The following is a 17,124-nucleotide window of genomic DNA, read 5'->3' on the forward strand; positions in this document are numbered from 1 at the left end:
TGTTAATGACATTATAAACAAGCTGCCATTTGAACTACACATTCCAGGCTATCAATATTGTGGTCCCGGTACAAAATTGGATCATAGATTAAACAGAGGGGATCCTGGTGTTAATCCCCTAGATGCTGCTTGTAGAGACCATGATATTGCATACAACACACATTCTGATCTTGACAAGAGACATGTTGCAGACAAGAAATTAGAAGAGGCTGCATTTGGCAGATTTGTAAGCAAAGATGCTTCTTTGAGTGAAAAAATAGCAGCATTGGGAACCACCATAGCTATGAGCACCAAACAAAAACTGGGGTGGGGGCTGTGAATATGTATATAATAAACCTACAATGAAGGCCAAGGGTGTTATGTATCAAATACCTTATGCAGGTCTCAAATCTCTTAAAACTATTGACAGTCTCTTAACAAAAAAGCAGCGCAAGAAAAAAAATTCTTGTATTGCAAAGGGGCATGGTATGAAATTGTTGCTTAGTACCCCCCAATTAAAAAAATTACAGCAATCAAGAAAAAAATCACATGTGGGGGGATTTATATTTACCATCCCTGCCATCTTAGCTGCTCTCGGGGCTGTTGGGAGCTTGGCCGGGGGATCAGCTGCAATAGCAAAAACAGTAATAGATGCCAAGAAGAATAGGGCAGAATTAGATGAGCAGAGGCGCCATAACCTGGCCATTGAGAAACAAGGCAAAGGTGTTAAGAGAGCCATGAATAAGTTTAAAAAAAACAAGAGCCGCTTACAAACCAAGATATTGAAGCTTTAATCAAGCCATTGGGCATCAAACATTTTAGAGGTGTATACATGTCTGATTCTTTGCCAGAACAACCACTCAACAAAGAGTGTGGCATTGTTAATTTGGATGAGTACAAAAATCAAGGCACTCACTGGATTTGTTATCTTAAATATTTAAAAAATGAGGCATTTGTGTTTGATTCATTTGGAGGTGTTCCACCTGAAAATTTAATAAAATATCTAAAATCACCTAATCTTTATTACAATAATGCCCGTGTTCAAAATTTCAAAGATGTTAATTGTGGACATTTGTGTTTATCTGTTCTTAGATATATGTCTCAAATAAATAAACCATCAATGGAAGATTTTCAAAAAGCCTTCTGGTATTTAAAACATCATGGGGGTATTTCATCTCACCAGCCAAAATTCAATATTGAAACTCAAATTGCATGATGATATTGTATATCCCAAAACAATAGCTCTCAGAGCATTTTATGGCATGTACCTGATCCCCAATATTACACACCACAACAACACAATTGCAGTAGGGGGTGAAAAAATTGTCATTACTCCAGGGCAGTATAATCTATCCACTCTAAATGCTCAATTACCCAGAGGTGTAGTGTTAAGTCAAAATTCTGTCACTCACAGGGTAGAAATTGTATCTGCCACAGAAACAGTAGATCTGGGTACCATAGGAGAGCTGTTAGGCTTTGAGAACAACACAAAACTTGAACCAGCCATCAAACACACTCCTATTAATATACCTAAATTCTTGGCCATAGAGACTCTGAATATTCACTGTAATGTGGCCGAGGGTATGATCACCAAATCAAATGGCATAGGCACTCACAAACAAACAGGCATCATTGCAACATTCAAACCTAATTCTGAATTTATGGAGCCCATTATCTACAATCCATCCCCAACATTATATTTTCCTGTGTGCCATAATAGAATAGATTATATTGAATGATGGTCACTAATGAAAAAGAAGAATTAGTTGATTTTGCTGGAGCCACAACAACTGCCATCATAGAGATTAACATTTAAATAAAAATACATACAAGAAGAAAATGGAAAATATTGAGAGTTATGAGCTACAATCATTCCCCCCAAACTGGAGGACATTTGCAAATTTAAATCAACCCAACACAGAGATTGAGGTTGATCTTGATGTAGGGGATGGATTTATACACCCCCACAGAGCAGATTTATACATCAAATTTGATGTAAAGCTCGATGGAACAGATTATCCGGCAAATACAAATATAAGACTTGTAGACAATTTTGTGCCGCATCTATTCTCTGAAATTGAGATCAGAAAGCATGGCGTTGTTATAAACAGAATAGATTATCCCGGCATTACCTCCACAGCTTTGGCCACATTAAAATTATCCAAAACCGAGGCTTCATACTTCAAAATCGGTGGATTTGAGGCTGGTGATAAGATATTATCTAAGAACCACACAGTGTTGTTCCCAATGCGCCTATTGCCGGGATTCTTCTCAGATTACAAAGAGATTATGTGGAAGGGTGGGTTAAGAATTACATTTAGAAGAGCTGCCAATGATAATAATGCCTTGATGAGGTACAGTGCAATAAACCCTGCAGGGGAAGCTCTGCCCAATACCCTACCAGATGCAGGCAAATGCATTATTCAGACTATGGAGTTAAGAATCCCTGTTGTTGAATACGAGGCCAGTTATGCTCTTAAATACAAAGCTGATATAATAAAAAATCCACAGATTCCTCTGCAATTTTATACATATCAATGTGTACAGAAGCCCGCATCTGGTTCTTATTATGAATTTGATGCTACAAATTCATTCTCCAGTATTCAATATGACATGCCTGATTTTGTGGTAGTATTGTTTCAGACTGGAAGACACAATAATCAGGAAAAAAATTCAAGTAAATTTGATAACTGCAACATCAAGAACATATATCTTAAAAATGGCAGAAATGAGGTCTTTCCTAGAGAAAATTACAATTTAGACATGTCCAAGAATGATTTCCTCAAATTATATGAGGCATTTTCTTCCTTCAAACGTGTCACTACAGGCAATACTGACATGTATTACACACCAGATGAATTCAAAGCACAGAGACCCATGTTTGTAATTAACACTTCAAAAAGGAAACAAGTTGTGGTGAATGACAGGACAAATATTAAAATTATCTGTGAATTTCATGAAGCATTACCTGATGACTCCATATGTAGTGTTATTCTTATAGGTGAAAAATCATATGTTTATGATGCAAGAAATGAGAGAGTCACGGAGCAATTCTAGAGAGTCTCTGCATATTGCATTGTTTTAATATTAGATTGAACCTGGGGTTCAATTAAACTTAAACTGGAAGCAAATATGTGTGTATATGGGTGTGTATGTGTGTGTGTATATAGCTTTTTGGCTTAATTTCTGGTATGGCCAAAAAAATATCAATTTTTGACAAGTTTATGGACAACAATCTGGCTGATGCAACTTTTGTAAGTATGAGCAAATAAATCTGAGAGGGCTCTTCCTTTCTCATGGAATCCATGAGGGCTTTTTTACAAAAATCTTGGATTAGAGGGGGTGCCACACTAGAGCAAAAAGCTCATATAGGCATGTTGAGCTTGTTTTAAGTATAGCCAAACCTGCTTGAGAGGGGCTCTTCCTTTCCTGTCCTGGTTATAGCACAAATACAACTACTGAAATATGTTTTAAACGGAGAAAACATATTGTTTAAAACACTTTGTTTTGATCATGCTAACTCTGTTTCCATACAATCCTCCGTGTGAAGTCATTTCCATGTTCGGCTTCGTTGTGAAATGACAAGGGTATTTGGAAATTTAGCAGCAAGCGTCCATACAGATCCTCCTGCCTGCAAATTTCAGAAGGTGAGAGATTATCAAGCTGAGCAAGAGCACACATTTCCACCTACAGTTTTCGTTGTGTTTGCTAATCGGGCTCAGTTTGTACCAAGCCTTTATAAAAAATAATATTAGACTCGTTTGTTGTTCCCCTCCAGGGAAATCTTTAGTAAAAGGCGAAAGATTTTTCCGTATGAAGGGAAACCAGAGTTGTTTCCAGGCCACCAATTTTTCCTAGCCTATGTTTCAGTTCAATTCACTGCTCATGGGAACGTGTAGGTTCCGTAGGAAATTGCTGTTTTACTTGTTGAAACATAAAACCTCGTTTTGTATGATTTTCGTTTCTTAAAACGAGAGAATAAGGATATAAATCTGTGCCGATTTATAATTTGCGTCATGTGCACGGACCAACGTACACAAATGATAAACCGACAGCAAATTCTGCCATCTCTCGGCCACCATTTCAACTAGTGGGGACTTGGCAACAAATTCCATTTCACGTAGAATTTTCAGTTTACCTGTTCTCATATACATGACGATTTTACTTTCGGGTTTCTCTCACAGGCATGCTTCATAATGTTTCGTAAAGAAACCAAACCGAAGCAAGAAAGAAAATTACCGCAGTCATTTCGGTTGTGACGGGTCACTTTCATGTCATGCGATTCTTGCACGTATATATGTAGTAATGGAATCTCGAAATTTACTATAGATTGGGCAATAGCCATGAATATAAAACAAGATATTTCCGTGGAAATTACTTAACGTAATAATTCTCGGCATCAAAGCAAGTTACATTTCGACAAATGTAAATTAGGGAGAAAGAAATAAGTAAAAGGAATTTTGTGTTCCAAATTTTCCTATCATACGCTAACGACTTCTTTTTCACAATGTTACTTCCATAGAGGGTTGGCAAATTTGTGTTCTTTTGTTTGTTTTAACATGCTTTTAATGTTGATTTGTCGAAAAGGATATATTTTTTTTAAAAAAATAAAACTTTTAAACAAAATTCCAAGATGACATTTTTTAAGAATAATGAAAAATGATGTATCTGTAGAACATCCAAGGATTGATTGTGTTCATATTACAAGCAAACGCTTGACTAACTTCTTAAAATACACATTTATGTTAGTCTTAAATCTCGCCTGTACGCTGTTCGAGAAGCTCCAACTAATCCACAGTTTCCAGGCACCACTGAGTACAAGTGGTAGCTTCTGATTAATTATCATCGTGAATGGATCTAAATCTTAAACATCTGCATAAATCATAGCCATGAATTTTAAACGTGACCCACGGTATTCATCACCATATGTGTTTTATTTGATGTACATTTTGAACCACTGAGCACCTCAGAGCAATCGTTCCCAAGGTGGATACCTCACGGTGCACAACTAAGCCTTGGTCACTCACCGCTCGCGCCTGCGCAGCACGCGCCCGCGATGTCATCGATTGATCGAAACAGCGACAGATCCAGATCGCGGCACTCCAGCCGCGGAAGCACTTCCAGCCAGACGTCAGACGCTGCAAGTACCTCAGGACGGGCCGCTAACAGCCGCCCTACGAGAACGCATCCACCAGGATTCGTCCGAACTTCAGATTGGGCCACCATGGTTCCAGATGCACAACACCAAGATCATGCCTCGAGATCTGCATACCAGCTCATCATTGATGAACAACCCCAATTACCACACTGCCTGTCTGCTTCTCCACCACAGCAGCAGCGATCAACTGTTCGAACCAAGAACAACCCCACCAAGCGGGACAAGCCACAAGAGACTCCACTTGCTTCTTCCCTCGAAGGGAAGGACATCAAGGAAAATTCATCTCGGCCTAACAAGCGAACCAAGCCGGAATACGACGCTGAAGGATACCAGCTCGTGCAGCACAAATCTGCCGGGAAAGAAGATTCAGTCTTACCACCGGCATTCACCGTCCAGACTTCAAACATGTTCGAAGGATTATCCAATTCCACCATCCAAGCACCCGATAAGGACAACCTTCACGATGACAACATGCAGGTCGAACCCGACGACCTGGACCTACCGCCCGCCACCCCAGGGATTCGGGTTCCACCTATCTTCGTCTATAACCAGGCAGAAGCTAATAGATTAGTAGGTGATGCCGTTGCTCGCACCGGCATTCACCCGCTAAGAGTTCGCATCACCATGAACAACATTCGAATCCAGTGTCGCTGTAAAACAGACTTTGACAAACTTACTGCTTACATGCGATAAAAACAAATCGAATTTGCAATTGCCCCTCAACGGCAAAATCGGCCGCTGAAAGTGGTACTTTACAACCTACCCATCGATTACAGCTGTGAGACGATTGTGCAGTCCCTTCGTGAACAGAACTTTGATGTTGAATCTGTCTAGCAGATGTACAAATATGACGCCAAGACAAATTCGCGGAAGCGAATGCCGGTATTTCTAGCCTCTCTCCATAGGGGGCCGAACTCATCAAGTGTATATAAAGTAGAGTTCATATCGTACTATCACGTACACATCGCACCTTATCAACAACCTTCCATCATTCAATGTTACCGTTGCCAACGGCTCGGGCATACCGCATCCTCTTGCAACGCCACCCCCAGATGTGTGAAGTGCGCGATGAATCATCCAACTGCCGAGTGCTCCAAAAAAGACCGCAAACGACCTGCAAAGTGCGTCAACTGTAATGGAGACCATCCCGCCAATTTCCGTGGATGCAAAGTGTTCATAGAAATGGAACAATATAGACAGAGAAATCGTCAACCCACACCTTCTCAACCCAATCCAAGCACCTCGACCTCCGCCACAGCTCGCCCTGCTCAGATTCCTGCTGCACCTATCACAAAATCGCAGCCGCAATCCTACGCAGGGAGGGCACAAGCTGCGTTACGAGGCCAAACTAACAAACGACGAGAAGAAGAAGCTGCCTCCAATCAAGACTTCACCTCCTTCCTCGACACAATGTCAAAATGGAACCTCTCCAAAATCTGGACACATATTAAGAGGGGTCTGCAAAAACTTAGACAGGCTTCGACTGGTATGAATATGATCACGGCAGTCATCCAAACATTGATCGAAATGCAAGAAGATGGCTGCTTTTAATAGACAATCGTATCTTACTCAAATGAACCTGCTCATCTTCAACGCTGACGGGATAAAAAAACAAACCCAGGAATTTAGTCAACTACTTAACTCCAAGAACATCACCGCAGCACTGATCAATGAAACACACCTCAAGCCTCATCTGGATTGGAGACTCCCTCATTACAGAATTTTTCGCCTAGATCGTCAAGGACAACAGAAAGGTGGATTAATGATACTGCTGCGCAAGGGCATTCCAGCCGCGCAAATAGCCACCCCTGTGATGACCTCCCTCGAAGTCCTGGCCATTCAACTCAAAACCAAAACCTCCGACCTCATCCTTGTCGCAGCCTACCGTTTACCGCGGGTGCCCTTCCACGAAGAGGACATCTTGCAACTAGAGTCCCTTGGCCAACACGTAGTGATAGGGGGAGACATCAATGCCAAACATACTTCCTGGAACAGCAGAGTGGCTAACCCAGCTGGAAACAGACTTTATGATCTTCTTCCGCAAACGGAGTTTTCCATCAGCGCTCCACTTGACCCCACCTTCTACCCAAGAGGACGAGGTCAGCCAGATGTCTTAGATGTCGTCCTTACGAAAGGAGTCGGTTACAGCACCACCCCCTACGTGGAAACAAATCTTCTTTCCGACCACCTGCCAGTCTTTGCTTCCATCGCACAGGGAGTTTATTGCCAGCGATTCCGTCCCCTCCAGGAACACATTACTGACTGGAACAACTTCCGTCGAGAAACACATCACCAACTCGACCTCAGTATCCCACTGCGATCCCCTCGGCAGATCGACATGGCTATTTTCCATTTTTCCAACGTACTGGTAGACGCCTGGAAGAGAAACACCCGCACGAAGCCTGACCCTGTGGCCACGACAGCATCCCCGGTGCTCTTCATCCTGCTGAAATTAACACGATGGGCGATCCGAAGATGGCAGAGAACTCAATACTTGCCACATTATGCGGAATGGACCCTCATAGGAAGGCATCTTCACCAATTCCTTCTTCGGGATCGTGTTGCAAGATGGGACAACAAACTTCGCAACCTTTCACCAATGGATCCTTCCTTTTGGAAGCTGACGCGATCGCTGACCAGCAAGGATAAAGCGTCTTTCCGCAATAACCACACAACATGGTCCAGTCCTTGATCCTCAGGAGCAGGCCGAATTGATGGCTGACCACTTCGCCCAGAGTTTCACCCCCAACAGTGACTTGCGGGATGGCTCCTCCACAACACGTTTGGTAACTGAGGGACTACACGCCCTAAAACGCATGCCACTCGGTCTCGACGTGCCTCATGTCACCCCCCGAGAAGTGTATGCAACGACTCGTCTGATGAAATCTCGCTCGGCCCCAGGCATCGATCGTGTTCCTGCAGAAGCGCTCAAACACCTGACAAGAAAAGGCTACGTGTTCTTAGCCAAACTCTTCACAAACATGCTTCGCCTTTGTTACTTCCCACGAGACTGGAAACTAGCAAAGGTAATCGCCATTCCTAAACCGGGTAAAAACCCGCAAGAACTGAACAACTATAGACCAATCAGCCTCCTGACCCATGTGGGGAAGACGTTCGAACGAGTACTTCGAACCAGACTGGCACACTTTTGCGACCTTCATCACCTGTTACCTGACCACCAATTTGGCTTCCGGTTACATCACGGTACAACGGAACAACTGTTACGTGTGGTGGATACAGTGGCGGTCAAACTCGACAGCAGACAGAAAGTACTAGGTCTCTTCATGGACGTGCAAAAGGCCTTTGACAGTGTGTGGCTCCACGGGCTTTTGTACAAACTCCACCGAATGCACATTCCGACCACATACTGTCAGATCTTGTCCAGTTTCCTCTTCGGGAGAAGTTTTGTTACCACGATTAACGGCCACCAGTCATCTTCACGCCCCATTCTGGCCGGCGTTCCGCAAGGTGCAGTGCTTTCCCCTCTTCTGTTTGCACTCTACGCAGCTGACATTCCAACACCTGAAACAGGCATGAAAGCCACGTATGCCGACGATACGGCAGTATTTGTCTGGGACAAACGTCTCGAAAACTGCGAAGACAAACTGAAGAAGTACACCACCCGTTTTGAGAAATCGGCCACAAAATGGAAGATCAGGATAAACCCGGAGAAGAGCTTTGTTACGGTCTTCGGCTTGGGCCCCGTACCAGAACGAGCTCGAGTCACCCTCTTCAGACGCCGAGTGCCTCATCGTGATCAAGTGAAATATCTGGGTGTCCTCCTGGACAGACGACTGAAATTTGGACCTCACACAGATGCGGCCTGCAAGCGCGCACGCATGCGTCTTGGCTACCTATCTCCACTGCTACGTGCGCACACTCTTCCTTTTGCCACTCGCCTCCATGTGTTCACTTCGATGGTTCGGCCGATTCTACTCTATGCCAGCCCGGTATGGACCCAGATGGCACAGACCCACCACAACAAGATCCAGATTGTGCAGAACAGAGCGCTACGCATGATTGGGTCCTACCCCATGGACACCCGTATCACACAGATTCATGATGATCTGCAATATCCAATGATAGAGGAGACGCTCCAAATCGCCAAACAACGCATATGGGCCAAGGTTCGAGCCCACACCAATCCACTGATAAACTCCATCGGGACACTCCGTCCCCGACGGCGTAAGGTACCTCTAACTCGACCATGACAAAGTGAACCACACTCAGATCCTAGGGAACCTAAGTAATCTCTTCACATGGTTTTTAACAAATGTATACTATGTGCACTTGTGCTTGTAATTAAATTTCATGTAAATTATCATGATTAATTATTGTATATCTTGTATGTATTGTTTGTAGTTAGTTGTATATGTTGGGCACATACGCACGACCTGTCTCCTGCGACAGTAGCAGGAAACAGTAATGTAATTGTAATTATCAATGTTCCTGTACACATTCACTATGTAAACAACCCACATCCCAGTTCAATAAACAATATGCTGGACATGAAAAGTCCTGACTTCGAAGAAAAAAAAAAACTGAGCAGATTCTAATGCACAATAAAGAGAATGATGTGACGTTCCTTTCTGGTGTTCGCCACTGGATCACGGATTACTACGTCACGGTAGTTACCCAATCTCCCTGTGCGGCGGAGTTATGAGACTCACCTTAATGTATACTACACTTGATTCTCAGGACGAAACGATTTGAACAAAAAATTAGCTTCTTACTATTTTACAAATTTAATAAAACATTTTACCTTTAAACAATCACTGCAAATTAATAACAATATTCACCAACACAATCACTTTTGAATTAAGTTGCTGCTTTTTCTTTAAAACAGCGTTTTTCACAAAATAGACGTCATCTTCCGCAACTCAACTTATTTCTTTATCTTTTTGCACTGTTGTCCTCGCAACCGAATCAATAAAAGATTTAACAGTTCTACACATCTTCACAAACCGGAAATGACTTCCGCTTCCGATATTGCGTGTAACAAATGTACAATTAAAATTACAAATTTAAGCCAATATCAAAATATCAAACAACAGTATTGAAACTAACAAATAAATCAAATGTGAAATTAACAGAAAACGAATAACATATTACATATCACCAAAATAAACAAGGCGTATCAAGTTCTCCTCCCATACAAACAAAGAAAATTGACGCAATGTACATGAAGGAAATTTTCTTTATAGAATAAACTTTTTCGAGCTTACTTCAGAACTCTTCACTCTTCATGCAAACTCGCTCTAAGAAAATTCATATGATCCTACATTTTTTAATCATAAAAACAAATCTTCAAACTATCTGTTCTCTTGCTTTGTGTAGAACTTCTTTTCTTTCTTTCACCATCCTTTCCACATCTTCTAAGAGCTTCTTAACATTAACAGCTTGTTCTTCATCTAACTATACATTTCCTAAACATTTGTATTTCCAAACGTTTTACTTCTGAAATTGTTCTGGGCTTAAACTTAATTATTGACATTGAAGTCTCACATAAAATTATACATTTGTTCCCTATTGGACCTTTATCATTTTCAACTATGGCTGTCCTTTCCCTTCGACGTCGCCATTCATTCTCAGATTGGTCTGCTGGAACTAAATTATCAACATTGTGAACTTCTAATTCTTCTGGGAATTATACCTAACGTCAGCCCTCTTTCGGTTTAATAATAATCATTACAGGAAATGAAATTCAAGTTGTATCCAAATCATGTACACAAGCCAAGCATTATCTGAATAATTATATGGCTTTGTAAACTCTTCTTTATCCATGTTCTTTAAAGAATGTGCAGGACTCTCGACGATTAGTTTCTATGATGGAATATACTATTCAACCTTCATAATGCAACCAAAAGATAGATTTTCATATAAATTTGATAACACGTACTTCACATCTTCACATGCAAGCTTATTTGATAGAGTGTTTTACAAGCGGTTTATTTTTGTTTTCTGAACTGTTTTCTTCTTCCTTCTTTTTCTCCATAGATCAAACATTTCTTTCTTCTCTTGCCACTTCAATAATTCTCCTTCCAACTTTTTCCTCTTGGACAACGGAACAGGATAAGGATTGGAGTAAACAGGTTCTTCACTGGTTAGATTTATTTCACAGATAGAATTCCTAGATAATCCTGGCTTGTCGGCGAATATTCTTCTATATTTCAACAATAAATTAAATAGCTGCTCCTTTTCCTCAACTCTCAAAACAACTGAAGCAAAGGCTTTATCTCTTATGTCTGATTCTGTTGCAGTCCACTCATCAGCGTTAGCTTCTTCCTCCGCTTTCGTACACTGTATTAAGGCTGTCTTCTCCCGCGACTCGCCCTTCTCTGAATCTCCAGCGTTAGGAAGTAAATGTTGCTCTAGTGTGTGTCCGCCATTGATCAGATACAATTTTTCAGCGCCTGCATCCAGAGTGACTTTGTATCTTCGAAGGAAAGGATAACCAAATAATAAGTCAGCTTCTAAGCACTTGACCACATATACTAATTCTTCAAATATACAACCGCCAATTTCAAAATTTATTCGCCTGCAACCAGCTATCCGTGATCTTTCTTTTCCAGCAAAATCTTTTAATATTACGCCTGGACACTTCTGCAATTTAAGACCTGGTAATCGCTCTCGTACTTGAAGCCAAATATTATAATTCATAAGGGTACATTCGCTACCCGTGTCCAGAGTACATTTTATTTGGAATCCTAATACCTCCACTGAAATTTCAGGTTTCTTCACATTATCCCTATCTTCTTCCATTATCGTCTTTCTAATTTTTAAATAATTTAGAGGAGTGGCTTCGATATTCAAGTACAATACTTCTAACGGATGTTCTGTTAGGAATGGGTCTTCACTTTCGTCGCTTTCTTGTACTTGCATGCCCTTCATTGCAAGCGTAAGAGTACCGCTTACAACGGGCGCTGGGCTAAACCCAGAACTTCATTGCAGTTAATTTCCCATGGCGACGCTGTAACTCTAAGATTACTGGAAGGTAGCTCTTCCGTCTGTATTGCACACTCTTTTCGTTCTGGAGCTCTTTGATCTCCTCTCCAACTATTTGTGTACGGCGTAGTCCTTCTATAAAGTCTGTTACTTGTCCAGTTTCTATTCTTCCACCTTCCACCCGGGAATCGCTGTCCTTCTCTGGTGATTGGTTCCTTCCCATTTCCGCTCTCTGCGCTGCGGGATCCTCCAGGATTATTAGTAGAAGTTGTCATCTGTACTCTGCGAACTCGAGGTTGGTTAGGTCTCCTTTCTTCTGCTTTATTTCCGTCGCCTCTCCACCCATCTATCTGTTCTGAGGCTTCGTACTTCCCCAAGAAGTTGGTCAACTGGTCAATGTTTCGAGGATCTCTTGTTAATACTAGCTGCCGTATTCTGTATGGGAGCTGATGAATAATTAAACTTAACACTTCTGTTTGGTCCACACGTTCGACCAAGTTACAGTATGACCCGTAGACGTCCCAACAATAATCCTCCATAGAAAGACCTGAGGATCTGGAATATCTTCTGTTTCTTAAAATCTGGATCTCTCTCTGCTTCGCTTCTGCAGAGGCATACTGTTTTTTAAACGCGGCACAAAATTGTTCAAAAGACTTCCACCTTCTCTCGTTGGCAATAAACCAGGCTTTAGCTTTCCCTTTCATTACAGAAGGAAGCACCTTTAATCTATAGTGCATAGGCATTTTCATTATGTCCATGGACGTTTTCAGTTCTTCCAGATAACGCTCCGCTGATATGGAATTTATTTCTCCGGTAAATTTGCTCAGAGAGTTAATATCCGACATTCTAAAAAAATGTCCAGTGTGAGATGGACTATGAGAGACATCAGGAGATTTATCAATATCTTCTCTGGGTATCCCTTTTGTACTTTGGATACGTCTTCTCCTCTTACGGTTCCTTTTAGTCACCAATTCAGCAGAAGATACAGATTCTGTTGAAGATATACCGGAAATCAAAGGGTCATTATCATCTCTCACCCATCGAATATTTTCCACAGATCTGCCAGTATTTCCAGCAGTCATTCCTGGATATCCTTGCACAGATTCTAAATGTAATCTCTCCAACTTCCCTAAAAGGAATTCCTCCATAAAATAGAACTTCTGGTTAATTTCCTTATTCATCTTCTCACTGTCCTGCATACACAAATTCCTTGAAGTACTTTGCTGATCCACGACGGATTCTATCCTTGCCCTTACGGTGTCCAATTCATTCATTACTTTTCGTCTGTCTACTTCCCAGACTTCTTCTATCTTATTTAGAGCATCTCTCCCTTCATCAATTTGTTTTAACAAATCACATCGCACAGCTTCCAATTCTTCTTTGTTTTCTTGTTTTCTGTCTTCTATTACTTTCATCATTTCATTTTTATCATCTTTCCGCTCATCCTCAATCTTCTTCATCAATTCTTCTCGGTCTGCTTTCATTCTCGTCATCATTTCCTCCTTATCATTCCTAAATACCTCCTCTAAGTTCCTGAAAGCTACTTTAGTTTCGTTTCTTCCGTCTTCAATAATCTTCATCAGTTCCTTTTTATCCTCTTTCCGTCCTTCTTCTATCATCTTCCTCAATTCATTCTTATCTTCTAGCCTTCCTTCTTCCATTTTCTCAAACCTCTTTATCATTTCATTCTGATCTTCTTTCCTTCCTTCTTCAATGATCTTCCTCAATTCATTCTTATCTTCTAGCCTTCCTTCTTCCATTTTCTCAAACCTCTTTATCATTTCATTCTGATCTTCTTTCCTTCCTTCTTCAAACCTCTTTATCATTTCATTCTGATCTTCTTTCCTTCCTTCTTCAATTCTCTTTAACCAGCCACAAAGTACCTCCATATTTAAAGTAGCACTATGCGATTTGCAATTTTTACAAACTAAGTCACCATCAGAAAGAAATTCTTTGGATATTGGCAAATTTGCACACCCTAAATGGAAATACGCCTCGCATTTCCTGCACTGAAATATTTCGTCCAAGGGCTTATCTTTATCATCACAACAACTCAATTTATCCATTTTCTTCTTGCTCTTGCTTCTCAAAATTTTCCTACTCATACCTTGATATCTCTGCAAAATCAATCACATGACTTACATCTATGTGTTATCAGACTTTGTAACGCTCGACAATTTCCTCATGACTTCACACTGCACAAAACACACGTTTTTTCACACGATATTACAGTTACATTTATCCTTTTACATCATCGGGGCCTTCACGTTGGTCGCCAATTTTACCTGTGACGTTCCTTTCAGGTGTTCGCCACTGGATCACGGATTACTACGTCACGGTAGTTACCCAATCTCCCTGTGCGGCGGAGTTATGAGACTCACCTTAATGTATACTACACTTGATTCTCAGGACGAAACGATTTGAACAAAAAATTAGCTTCTTACTATTTTACAAATTTAATAAAACATTTTACCTTTAAACAATCACTGCAAATTAATAACAATATTCACCAACACAATCACTTTTGAATTAAGTTGCTGCTTTTTCTTTAAAACAGCGTTTTTCACAAAATAGACGTCATCTTCCGCAACTCAACTTATTTCTTTATTTTTTGCACTGTTGTCCTCGCAACCGAATCAATAAAAGATTGGACAGTTCTACACATCTTCACAAACCGGAAATGACTTCCGCTTCCGATATTGCGTGTAACAAATGTACAATTAAAATTACAAATTTAAGCCAATATCAAAATATCAAACAACAGTATTGAAACTAACAAATAAATCAAATGTGAAATTAACAGAAAACGAATAACATATTACATATCACCAAAATAAACAAGGCGTATCAATGATACTCAATTAAAGAAAACGCGTAGTTACAAAACACACAAATAATCACAAACTATCAAACGTCAAATATCAAAATGTGTTTTAAACAAATCTGAAAAGAAACATGTTTCAAACGCTTTGTTTAAACATTTGAAATAAACAAAGAAATATGTTTTAAACGGAGAAAACATATTGTTTAAAACACTTTGTTTTGATCATGCTAACTCTGTTCCCATACAATCCTCCCTGTGAAGTCATTTCCATGTTCGGCTTCGTTGTGAAATGACAAGAGCATTTGGAAATTTACCAGCAAGCGCCCATACAGATCCTCCTGCCTGCAAATTTCAGAAGGTGAGAGATCATCAAGCTGAGCAAGAGCACACATTTCCACCTACAGTTTTCGTTGTGTTTGCTAATCGGGCTCAGTTTGTACCAAGCCTTTATAAAAAATAATATTAGACTCGTTTGTTGTTCCCCTCCACGGAAATCTTTAGTAAAAGGCGAAAGATTTTTGCGTATGAAGGGAAACCAGAGTTGTTTCCAGGCCACCAATTTTTCCTAGCCTATGTTGCAGTTCAATTCACTGCTCATGGGAACGTGTAGGTTCCGTAGGAAATTGCTGTTTTACTTGTTGAAACATAAAACCTCGTTTTGTGTAATTTTCGTTTCTTAAAACGAGAGAATAAGGATATAAATCCGTGCCGATTTCTAATTTGCGTCATGTGCACGGACCAACGTACACAAATGATAAACCGACAGCAAATTCTGCCATCTCTCGGCCACCATTTCAACTAGTGGGGACTTGGCAACAAATTCCATTTCACGTAGAATTTTCAGTTTACCTGTTCTCATATACAAGACGATTACACTTTCGGGTTTCTCCCACAGGCAAGCTTAATAATGTTTCGTAAAGAAACCAAACCGAAGCAAGAAAGAAAATTACCGCAGTTATTTCGGTTGTGACGGGTCACTTTCATGTCATGCGATTCTTGCACGTATATATGTAGTGATGGAATCTCGAAATTTACTATAGATTGGGCAATAGCCATGAATACAAAACAAGATATTTCCGTGGAAATTACTTAACGTAATAATCCTCGGCATCAAAGCAAGTTACATTTCGACAATTGTAAATTAGAGAGAAAGAAATAGGTAAAAGGAATTTTGTGTTCCAAAATTTCCTATCATAAGCTAACGACTTCTTTTTCACAATGTTACTTCCATACAGGTTTGGCAAATTTGTGTTCTTTTGTTTGTTTTAACATGCTTTTAATGTTGATTTGTCGAAAAGGATATATATTTTTTTAAAGAAATAAAACTTTTAAACAAAATGCCAAGATGACATTTTTTTAAGAGTAATGAAAAATAATGTATCTGTAGAACATCCAAGGATTGATTGTGTTCATATTACAAGCAAACGCTTGACTAACTTCTTAAACTACACATTTATGTTAGTCTTAAATCTCGCCTGTACGCTGTTCGAGAAGCTCCAACTAATCCACAGTTTCCAGGCCCCACTGAGTCCAAGTGGTAGCTTCTGATTAATTATCATCGTGTATGGAACTAAATCTTAAACATCTTCATAAATCATAGCCATGAATTTTAAACGTGGCCTACGGTATTCATCACCATATGTGTGTTATTTGATGTACATTTTGAACCACTGAGCAGATTCTAATGCACAATGAAGAGAACGGTACACATTTAAAGAAAAGGCGTAGTTACAAAACACACAAATAATCACAAACTATCAAACGTCAAGTATCAAAATGTGTTTTAAACAAATCTGAAAAGAAACATGTTTCAAACGATTTGTTTAAACATTTGAAATAAACAAAGAAATATGTTTTCAACGGAGAAAACATATTGTTTAAAACACTTTGTTTTGATCATGCTAACTCTGTTTCCATACAATCATCCCTGTGAAGTCATTTCCATGTTCGGCTTCGTTGTGAAATGACAAGAGTATTTGGAAATTTAGCAGCAAGCGCCCATACAGATCCTCCTGCCTGCAAATTTTAGAAGGTGAGAGATTATCAAGCTGAGCAAGAGCACACATTTCCACATACAGTTTTCGTTGTGTTTGCTAATCGGGCTCAGTTTGTACCAAGCATTTAGAAAAAATAATATTAGACTCGTTTGTTGTTCCCCTCCACGGAAATCTTTAGTAAAAGGCGAAAGATTTTTGCGTATGAAGGGAAACCAGAGTTG

The 17,124-nt window shown here is 40.2% G+C and overlaps 3 non-coding genes across 3 annotated transcripts; all 3 read right to left on the minus strand.

Annotated features, from left to right (window-relative positions):
• Positions 1–3,694: 3,694 nt before the first annotated feature.
• On the minus strand, positions 3,695–3,812 carry LOC145997741 (U5 spliceosomal RNA). Its single transcript, XR_014443136.1, has one exon. It is a non-coding gene; the product is annotated as a U5 spliceosomal RNA (small nuclear RNA).
• Positions 3,813–15,332: 11,520 nt separating this feature from the next.
• On the minus strand, positions 15,333–15,450 carry LOC145997595 (U5 spliceosomal RNA). Its single transcript, XR_014442996.1, has one exon. It is a non-coding gene; the product is annotated as a U5 spliceosomal RNA (small nuclear RNA).
• Positions 15,451–17,006: 1,556 nt separating this feature from the next.
• On the minus strand, positions 17,007–17,124 carry LOC145997641 (U5 spliceosomal RNA). The gene has a single exon (XR_014443039.1). It is a non-coding gene; the product is annotated as a U5 spliceosomal RNA (small nuclear RNA).

The sequence above is a fragment of the Lepisma saccharinum genome, chromosome 13, assembly GCF_977018435.1.
Source record: "Lepisma saccharinum chromosome 13, izLepSacc3.1, whole genome shotgun sequence".
NCBI lineage: Eukaryota > Metazoa > Arthropoda > Insecta > Zygentoma > Lepismatidae > Lepisma > Lepisma saccharinum.